Source organism: Spinacia oleracea, chromosome 4 (assembly GCF_020520425.1).
Source record: "Spinacia oleracea cultivar Varoflay chromosome 4, BTI_SOV_V1, whole genome shotgun sequence".
In the NCBI taxonomy this organism is placed as follows: Eukaryota; Viridiplantae; Streptophyta; class Magnoliopsida; order Caryophyllales; family Amaranthaceae; genus Spinacia; species Spinacia oleracea.
This window is the reverse complement of record NC_079490.1, coordinates 90,770,440-90,781,531: the sequence shown is the minus strand read 5'-3', so window position 1 is coordinate 90,781,531 and position 11,092 is coordinate 90,770,440. Positions and strand designations below refer to the sequence as shown.

At 37.9% G+C, this 11,092-nt stretch overlaps 1 long non-coding RNA gene across 2 annotated transcripts; it reads right to left on the bottom strand.

The window, feature by feature from the left end:
• Positions 1–2,467: 2,467 nt before the first annotated feature.
• On the bottom strand, positions 2,468–5,118 carry LOC110801314 (uncharacterized). 2 transcript variants are annotated; one of them, XR_002536873.2, is made up of 3 exons: positions 4,969–5,118; positions 3,090–3,191; positions 2,468–2,677 (listed from the first exon to the last, which is right to left on the bottom strand). It is a non-coding gene; the product is annotated as an uncharacterized lncRNA (long non-coding RNA). The 2 variants fall into 2 exon arrangements; XR_008918419.1 differs by having other exon boundaries at positions 2,468–3,191.
• Positions 5,119–11,092: the final 5,974 nt, after the last annotated feature.

Here is an 11,092-nt window from a genome sequence, read left to right as displayed (position 1 = left end):
TCTCTTCCTCCTCCTCCTCCTTTCTTTCCCTTCCTTTTTTCTTTTTCTCTTACTTTCGTGGCTGATCTTTGCTCATCCGCGCAGCCACCACCACCGCACCACCGTGTGCCGCCAACCTTGCTCAACCGTCGCCGCCTTTACTCTGTCCGGCCGCCCAAAACCCTCATCTTTTCTTGGTTATTTCTTGAACTCTAAGTAATTGAATTAAATTTTCTAATTTAAATGTTATTAATTTAAGTGATATTTTAATTAAATTGAATTTATGATTTAATTAGAATTTCAGAATTTTATATTATGTTTAAATAATATATTTAATTTTCAGATTATATAAATACATTGAAATATTAATTTTGATCGTTTAAAGTATGAAATTCAAAGTTTTTATGATTGTAAATCATGGTAGGATGAGTATGGATTATTAAATTTGTTGTTTTGAGATACTAGGAACGTAGATTGACCTTGGTGAAGCTTTCAAATGAATTTATATTGCTGAAAATTTAAAGTACGATGTTTGCAAAAAGTTTTCAACGAATTTCAATCACTACTTCAATAATTATGATTCTAGGAAAGCAAATGTTTAAGTTTTGATATTGGGGAAGGTTCTAAATATGCTTAGGATGCATTTAGAATGCTTTATTATGGTTGTCAATGATTAGAAATTGATTGGGATTATTTGTTGGTTATTTTAGGCGGAGAATTCTCTTTAGGCGACTTTTGAAAGTGTTAAAGTGGCCTATCAGTTTGTTTACACAAGGTACGTCTATACCTGTGTGCTTGGAATGCGTGCTATTTGTTGAAACCATGTTGAAATTGTTGATGAACTTGGTTATGTTGAGATTGTTGATGAACTTGGTTATGTTGATATTGTTGATGAACTTGGTCAGGTTGAAATTGCATGTTTAATACTGTTGGATGGACATATTGAACCTATATTGCATTATGAGAATTATAACATGTTAGTATGGATGATTGATGCAAACATGTTGGTTGGGAACACTAGATTATTCTATATATGTTGGTTTGGATCGATCGATCGTTGTTCCCTTTTTAGCTTTTCACTACTTTATGAGGGTTGTGGACCTTGTTTAGTAAGTTGAAACCTTATACCCATATACAGGGGTTGATCATGGTTAAAGGAAAGGTTGGATTAATTGGAATGAGTCTTGATTGATGCCTTTATGATCACTTACTTAATTCCAAGATAAAAACAGTTGTGACCAAATGTGGATTGTATGCCTTATGTGATTGTTGAGTCATAACAGAGTCTCAATTTGTAAATCATGTAAAGTGAAACTGAGTAGCAATAGCTTTAGACCGTGCACGTCTAAAGTGACAGACAAACAGGAGTTGGGGTTCATGGTGGTAGCCCATGGCCTTTTCTAGGACCGGATTGATCACCGTGTTCTATTTTCATTCAAACGTTCCTCGATATCGCAGGTCACTGAGGTTACGGAGTCGCGCCCGTACCTCGTCTTCCTTAGTGAAGACTTCTGGATGGACAACTCGGTCCATTGTCTATTTCAACCAAAATAATATTATTGTTATAAGTCTAGCCTAGTCTAGTCAAGTATGGTCGTCAAATTATCATGTTTTGTCTGCCCTTATTTATGTTCATTAGTATCATGTTAGGGTTGTTCGTTTAATAGTATCATGTTAGGATTATTATTGTTTTAGTATGTAGTACTCAGCTTTGCTGATTACGTGCTTTGTTTGTGTGTGTTGATCATGGCAATGCCTTATTGATCCTGTGATGACCCATCTTTGGTGAGCAGTCTCTAAGGATCAATAAGCGTTGCCCATCTACAGGTTTGAAGATGATACATCATTGGGATCGGGATTAGAGAGCTTGTAGTTAGATTTGTTTTGTTAAGTGATTTGGTTTGTTAATTTGGATTTGAAATTTGTCGTACTATTCGCATTTCCTTATTTCCGTTAATTGGTTTTGGGACTTAATATGTAATCGATTATTTATAAACCTAAAAGTTAGTTTTCTGTTTTCCGCTGCAAAATTCTGAATAAGCCATTACGTTTTTACACTGGCGATAATACTTTGATAATTTTCTATAGTTATATTTATAAAAGGTTATTTTAGAAAAAGGGAATTGTCGGGGTGTTACACTACAACTCTTCCCACTGCAGCGACAACCCACAACTGAAATGAGAGCATGCTGAAATATGCCAGCAAACCAGACCGCTACAACACAAGAGGACCATAAAATTAAAAAAATCAAAAGTAAATAATATTAACTCAAAAGTAAATTTAAAAATCTCAAAAGTAAATCAAAAAAATTAAAAAGTATTTGTACAACATAGAAACTCCGAGTATTAGAGTATATGGAGGCCAAAGTAAATGTTTTCAAACTAAAAGTAAATAAAACAATACAAAAAGTAAAGATGAACCTACGTGGGATTCGAACCCACATCTTTTGTGCATTAAGACAATGCTCTACCAATTGAGCTAGTAGGATAGTGTTACCTTACCATCGAAATAATTCAAAGTAAAGGTTTTTAAACAAAAAGTAAATAACACCAGAGGATAATATATAGGACTGCAGCAACAAAATAGTAGCAAACGATTGATCTACTCAACAATAACCCTGAAGCCTATCAAAATTTTAACAGCAGCAACAGAGGAGAATCTGAACAATACTGTAATCCCCAACATAACTAAGCAGGCCTGAAGCACCAAACGAAAACAAATCAGACCATTTAATTGGGAAGTCAAGCAAAAATAACAGCATCACCCTAGAAATAAACTGCAAGCCAATAAACACCTAGTTTAATGAAGTCAACGCAAGTCAACTCTTGCCATATCATAATTTTATTGATCTAGTTTAACGAAGTCAACGCAAGTCAACTCTTGCCATAGCATAATTTTATTGATCTAGATTTCTCCTCTTTCTATCTACATCATGGCTGCCAATCTTCCATGCCCTCCTGTGATAACCTCAAAGGGCGATGGTTATTTTGTAGTAGAGACATCAGATGGTGGTTATTCTACAAGCTCGTATATTGTACATAATAAATACAGAATACTAGAACATATATAGCGAACAACAGGGATTCACAAATATATTAATGGCATGCACTTGAGGCAAGTGATGGTTGCGACAAAAAGATAGAACAGAAAAGGCAGAATAATCCAGCACTTTGTCTGCCGAACAAGACCAGATGGAAGCACGCATGGGAACCTACACATATACAATATTAGCTCTTGCTTGAAACAACATAAGGCATGAGTTGAAGTACGATCCATGAACTAAATAGAAGCAGATTAAATCCCTTTAAAAGTAGATTAACTCCCTCTAAAAGTAGACTAAATCCCTCTAAAAGTAGATTAACTCCCTCTAAAAGTAGACTAAAAGTAAACAAAACAATAATGAAACGTCAATTGTAATTATTTTTCTTAAATATTTTCTTAAAACCTAATTGCTCAAATTGACCATGAACTGAACAGAAGCAGACATCAGCAACAAGCAAAACAAATCTGAACTGACCTGCTACAAATTTAACTTTGATAATAAGCTGACTCTGACCAGAACAACTAACACATAATGCCAAAAACATTGATCAATGGTACCGTAAGCTACTGCTATGATAGAACCCACCCCAAGTAACCAATCATTCACAAAACCCAACACAATAAACTAATGCCTTTTATGTAATTTGACAACAGTTGAGCAATTTATATCTAAGATAGAGGAACTGCAGGTGCATCAGGAAAAAACAGTTGAAATAGCTATATACTTCAAGATATGACACATGAAAAAGCTCGGCAAGAATCAAACAAAAACAACAAAGTCAACTTTGGCCAACAAAGGCCAAAATGACACAAACAACTCCAAATAAAACCACTAAGCATCAAGCAACATCCTGCTTGAAATGCCCATTAGAATTGCAGCACCAACAACGCAGCAGAATAGCAAAGAAAATTCAGGAAAAGCTGATATCATATCAAGTTTCAGGGGGTTCCAGTCTTCCAATTTCAAGACAAAGAAAATTCTGAATTGAACCATGCTGAAGGTGGCCACAATATGTCAGAATATCCAGGAAAAGCTGATATAGGTCCAGCTTTCCCATCCTCAAAGTGGAATACAGTAACTCCCCAATTCCTTGCTAGCTCCACTGATGATGATCCAATTTTAAGAGTAGCACCATGATCAAATCCAGGAAATACGTCAAGCTAAGGAGAAGAAAACTCTCCATGGAGTTTAACCATAATAGGCTTGAGAAAACACTGCTCAAGAAAATCTATAAAGCTCTCATTTTCGGAGCAGGGAAAAGGAGAATATTCTCAAAATGTTTCTCCTATTCCATAGGTGCCACAAGGCAACAAAACTCTATTTTCAGTTGAAAATCATGGCTCGAAGTAAAAGCAAATCAATCATCCCAATACAAACACACAAAGGAGGAAGAATTAAAAATTTTGGGCTACTCATGGAAGGTGAAAATATAGATATATCAGTACATAATTTGTCGTTCATTTATTTTCGAAGTAGATAAAAAATTTCAGAAAAGTAAACAATGCAATCTATGAAAGTAAACTATGATAAAATAGGAGAACGTACAAATAACAAGCCAAACTCTATTCTTCTCATCTCAACCTTGTAAAACTGAAGTAGCAACATAAACTACTTCATATTATTTGATCATTCAAATTTTTTACCAAAAATCTTCTGTAAATAAAAAACAAAATATGTAAAAAATCAAGAAAAAACAGATTAAAACCCTAAAAACTAGAATGCTAAAAAATCAGCATTTGAAAACCCCAAATTTAGATTTTATAATCACAAACAATGTAACAAAAAATTTAAAAGCATAAATTAATTCCATTACAAATACTTGTTCAATTAAACATTAATTCAACCAAAACAAAACTGAAACCCTAAAAAATCGACAAAATTTTGATACAAATCAGAACATAAATCCAAAAATCGAAAAAATTAATAGCTGAATTTCAATTAATACCTGCGAGACTTGAGAGAGATAAAATCGCAAGAAGGTTAAGCAATTGCAAGAACAACGAAAATTGAAGACATGAAGAAGATGAAGTCGGTCGAGAGGAATTGCAGGAAGAGAGAGAAAACGAGAAGAAGAGAGAGAAAGAAATAAAACTGAAAATCGGGAAAGAGGGGATGTCATTCAAATCGACGAAATTACCAATCTACCCTTATTTTTTTATTTGGTCGGGCGAAATAATGGTCGTTGGATTGAATTTATCAAGGGCTGAGATTAGTTCTCAATTCTCATCTTAAGGGGTGGTTCTCACCGGATCCTGATTATATATATATATATATATATATATATATATATATATATATATACATATATATATATATATATATATATATATATATATATATAAAGGAGACATATTTGCTGAACTATTAGAGCGCCACGTAGGATTACTAATAGTTTCGCCCAATAAAAATAAGATCTCTAATTTATTTGAATTATTAGAGCACCACGTAGGATATCTATTGATTTCGGCCAATGAAAAATAAGATTTAGGTGCCACATATCTTTGACTACTAATATAACTCTACATTAGAATTACAATGCCAATATCCTTTCTTAATAGTTGATACGTAGTATAATTACGATCTCATAAAAGGAGAATTTTGCGCCAACCCAATAGGATATGATATTAGATGCACATAACATATAGTATAAGGAATAGCAAATTTTACTAATTATTCAAGACTAGCAGTCAATTATAGTAAGGAGTACTGGAGTAGGACATTACTACGTAATTACCAAATAAGCTCACATGATATTCCAAATATCTAAATTTGTTATCCCATTATTTCCATGATAAAATTAGAATACAACATACATATAAATCATAGAAGTTCTAATCAAATGTTTTGGACAAATTTTACCTAGGGTTGAATTTGTTGGAGGGAGGGGGTGCTAACAATCCGAATAAGCAAGACAATATAAAGATGGAGAGAACAAGGATATGAAACTCTTACAGAAAAAGGGGGAGAGGAGTAGTTTATTATATGAAGTGTGAATGTGTATGAATCCGTGTCTACAATGAACAATAACATGCTATTTATACATGAGTAATTCAATTGCAATCATAAAAACCATCATTAAACCAAGGATTTATTTCATGTAACCCCCTAGCCTTAATGATTGTAACATCCCCTTGATTTCAGCCTTGCATTAAATAACTGTAACCGCCCATTGATTCCATCATCGCTTTTAATGTTTGTAACCGCTAATTTACTTTAGCCGTTCTCCTTGATCAATGCCGTAGCTTTTATTACTGTCTTGATGGTTGTCATATGACCCTTGAATGGTCCACCTTGCCACGTCACGGGGACGTTATTTTACCTCCCAAACAATTGTCCCCAAACCCATTTCGAATTCTTCCGAGAAGCTCGAAGGAGAGGATAAGTTTAATCTTCAAAAAAGGAAGGAAAACAACTTCCCGACTCTTAACCAACCGGTAAGATGTAATGATGACAATAAGAATGCCAACTGATCCTGAGAAAATGACAACATTAAAAGGTAAATGATTAGCGTTAGTATAAGTAGAAGATATGGGATGACGAGACTGAGTCGTCTATGGTTGGAGTTTTTATAGGGGCCGGCAGGTCGTCCCGTTAGAGATTGACGAGATGAAGTCGCCGGTTGATGTTGTAAATCTGAATGACGACATGGAGGTGTTGCCTGCTGAAAATGCCGAGCTGAAGGCGTCGCTGGACAAGGTTGGGAGTGTGTCTCGACCTAAGCCCGTCACTGTGGTGTCACCTAAGCCCGTCACTGTGGTGTGTCTCGACCTAAGGCTTCCACCGATGCTACGGTGATTGGGGAGACTGGAGCGTCTCTGCCTGCCGAATTCAAGATGCCGCCTCCAACTCAGAAGAGGAAGCTCACTGTGGAGTTCCCTCACGACTTCGGGCCGGCAGGTGCTCCAAAACATCAGCTTTGGCCAGAAGTTGACCGCCTGTGGATGCTGGTCAAGAGACCCCGTCCCCAGTTGCTGCAACTGTTGAGAGCGTCTCGAGTGCTTGGAAGGTATGTTTTACTTTAGTGCCTCAGCTTTTATTAATGTATGTCGTTTTTATGTCGTCGTATGGTGACTGATATGCCTTCTTCTTTCTTCTTGTCTCTTTTTGTTGTCAACATAGGCCCTGCAATCTGCTTTGGCTACTCGCCATCATGTCATAACAATAGAAGATTAGTTAGTGAAAATGAAGAGTGACATAAAAAAAAGCTAAGCAGGAGGTTGGCCGACTTGGTGGCGTGGCCAAGGAGGCGACAACCAAGGCCGAGATTGCTGTGTTGAATGCCGAGAAGGAGGCGCTGGCTGCTGAGGTTGACGAGCTAAAGACGTCTCTTACCAAAGTCAAGGCGAGGATTTTTGAGTGTTCTGGTTACTACACTTGGAAAATGAAGGCTGAGATGATGGAAGACTTTAAGGCGGGCAGACATGTGAACTGGACTCCAGAGGAAGATATTTCCCAATTCAACGTTGTATTCCCCGAGGAGTATGTCCCCCTGGTGTCGTTAGCGATGAGGAAGACGTTGAGGAGGGTGCAACAGCAACCAGTCCCAATGCCGAGACGGTGGCGGCACCAGGCGATGGAGAACAAGGGGAGAATGCAGGTCCAGCAGACCCTCAAGAGTAGCTCTGTCCCCCCTTCCTTAAAATTTAAAATTTCAATGGTGACTTCGTTCTTTAAACAATGGTTTTTGTGTTTGGCCTTTGAGGAGGTCAGAAAAAATATTGTGGCTGTGTTTCGTCTTAATGGCGGCAGTCTTTTGTGTGTTTTAGGGCTTGTCCAAGGGGACAAGTCATGTAAATATTTGTGGACTTTTTAATTTTTCAGGCTGGGTTTGTGTGAATTTCTTGTGTGTTTGGAGAGTATGTGTTTGGGTTTGTGTTTGTTTTGCAGGTGGTGCACGTACCTTGAGTTTGACTTTGGCGACGCCTCCAGCCTGTCAGGCAAGATGCTGCAAAATGTATACTGTAGACAAAATGTAGATCTGTATGCCATTGTGTATGTAATGTACAATGTAGTGTACCAGGCGTTTTTGTCATGGCCTAAATTGTGTTTTGTAATATGTAAGGTTGTAATATGTAATTTGTTTCCCAAGCATTTTGTATTGGCCAACGTTTCCCAGGCGTTTTGTATGGCCCAACTTGTAAGATGTAAATTTTAAATTGTAAATGTAAGCGTAATTGTAAATTGTATCCCATGGTTCAACAAGACTTGTGTAATGTATGTATACGCCTTGAAGTTTCACTAAGATGGATCATCAAGATTGTTTGTTCTGCAAGACGAGCTAGAGGCGTCAAAGTTGGTCGTTGAGTGTGTCAACGACCCTCCGATGCTTAAGTCAATAATGGTAAGAAAATGGACAAATGAGAAGGGAGAGGATCGAGTTGTTGAGTTACTTAGCTGGTTTGGGAATCGTCTAGCGTGGATGTTATCCTCTGCGTAGTGTTTGCGACGGGTTTGTGTTGTCCCCCGTCTCGGAGTCGTCGGTTTGATTCCAGCAACAGTGACCTGTTCATCTCTGCAAGTGGGGCGTTTTCATAAAAGATAACATACTTGTACACAATGAGTTAGAGACTAGAAATGATACAACTTTAAGTTGTCCAGCTTCTCGGTATTGGTTTTCCATCTCTTTCTGCCAGTTCGTATGCACCATGATCTGTTCATCTTTCGACACGATAAGGGATTTCCCATGTTGGAGCCAACTTTCCATGTCGCAGACCTTTGGTGTTGGGGAAGGCTTTCCTTAACACCTAGTCGCCTTGCTGGAAGACTTAACCCGTACATTCTTGTTGTAACTTCTTGCAATATTTTGTTGGTATGACGCCATTTTAACCTTGGCAGCGTGTTGTTGGAAACTCGACTTCAGGTGGGATCGCGGCTTCACATCCGAACAGTAATGAAAAATGGGTTGTGGTCAGTTATTGTTTTGGGTGTCGTCCTGATGTGGGAGTTTGTAATTGACTTGTGGAAGGTTGTTCACTGATTGAGAAGGTATCTTTTGTGATGGTTGGATGCATGAGGTGTATAATAGAAAAAATGGGTTAGTTTTATCGGGTTGATGTTAGGTTTTCTAGTGCGTCGGCTTGGGTGTTTTTGGTCTCTTGGGATTTGCTGGAGGATGCACAAATCAAATTTTTTGACAAGTGCCTTGGCTGTCTCGAGGTAGGCTTGCATCTTGGAATCTTTTGCTGCATAAGAACCGTTAATTTGACTAATAATCAATAATGAATCACGGCGTACCTCAAGTCATCGAATGTGAATGTCGCGAGCTAGCGTCAATCCTAAGATCAAGGCTTCGTACTCCGCTTCGTTGTTGGTAGCTTTAAACTCGCAGCAGAAAGATTGTACTATCATGTCCCCTTGTGGAAAATTTAACACGAGCCTTATCCCTGTCCTCCGTATGTTGGAGGATCCGTCAGTGAATAATGTCCATGTTGGTGGGATAGTGTCGTCTTACAGCATGTTGACTTCATGGTCGACTTCGTGTTGCATATTTAGGATGATGTCGTAACACCCTAACTGTACGACCCATTTAGACATCCTGCCAGGTAACTCAAGTTTCCTCATGAACAACTTCATGGGATAGTTAATTCTCACAATTATAGGATGTCATTCAAAATGATGGCGTAATTTAGTAGATGCTACAAGTAATGCAAGTACAAGTTTTTCGAGATGTGAGTACGTTGTTTCGGCGCTAAGTAACGACTTACTGAAGTAGAAGACTAGTAGTTTCTTACCGTCATCATCTCGTGCAAGGACTACGCTGATTGTCGACTCTGTGACTGCGAGATATAACTACAGCTCCTCCTTGTCCCGTTCTTCCTGAGTATGTCATAGAATAGTTTGCATTCGTCGGGTATGTTGTCGATCCATGTTGACCACATGAAGTCGTCAATCTGTTCACGGTTTTGCGTGTTATCGCGTTTAAGATGTTAGGCTATTGCCTATGTGGTTACATCTTTTGACGTTCTCCAGTTTCGTCGTTAGTGTTGTGTATACAAATAAAAAATAAAATTGTAACATGGGAGCAATACCTTATGAAAATAAAATAGAGTGTAAGAGTTTATAGATGATACGGTTTTGCGTATGTCGTGGTTCCGTCTCTGTCTACTGTGCTTTTGTCGATATTGACAAGTTTCTTGATATAATCCAAGTCGGTGTTGTCGTCGTTGACAGTGTCGTCAATCATCATCGACAATGTCGTCGGACGTCATCGTCAGTGTCGTCAATCATCATCGACAATGTCGTCGGACGTCATTGACAGTGTCGGCGGACGTCATTGACAGTGTCGGCGGATGTCATCAACTTTATACTTGCAATCAAAGTCTTGTGTGTGATGTTATCACGAAAAATAAATCATATAATTGCATTGTTAGTTATAGCATATAAATAAGATTATGATAAACATTTAAGATCATGAATATGAGTAAAGTATACTATCTCGTCCCCCTGTGGCAACTTCAAGAAAGTATTTGAGTTGGAGTTAGCCACAAATAAGATGTCGTATGCCAATATCTGATGTCGGATATTTGTAACGCCATGATGAATTGTTCTTATGTTCTTGACATTCTGGTTGTGTCGTCTTCATGTCGTTGACGTCTTCATGTCGTTGTTAGTGAATCACATCGTCATGATCGTCTTTCCAAACTTTCTTTTGCAGAGACGTCACTAGCTAGTTGATGTTGAGCCAGCACTGCCTCGACATGGAGTTGGCATCAGGAGACGACTTATGGGTGTCGCAACATTAACCCTTCTGACGACATCATTGGTTTGGGATTTGTGACGATAAACAATGACAACATGGTCTTTTGCATATCTCGTTTTCTTAGTCATTTGAGAAGGTGAACCTGTTCACAACAACACTAAGGTGACTTGTTAAAATAACATGAATATGAGTGGAGGCTTATCTCTATTATCCGTCGAGGAGCGTCGTTGTCTGTTAAGAATCTCCAAACGTTAATGTATCGTGACTTGAAGTGGTGTTTTCCAAGTTATCCTTCATTCACGGTATGTCGTTCACTTGGTGGATGACGATGTCATGACTGTCACCTGCCACAAATTCAATGGAACCAAGC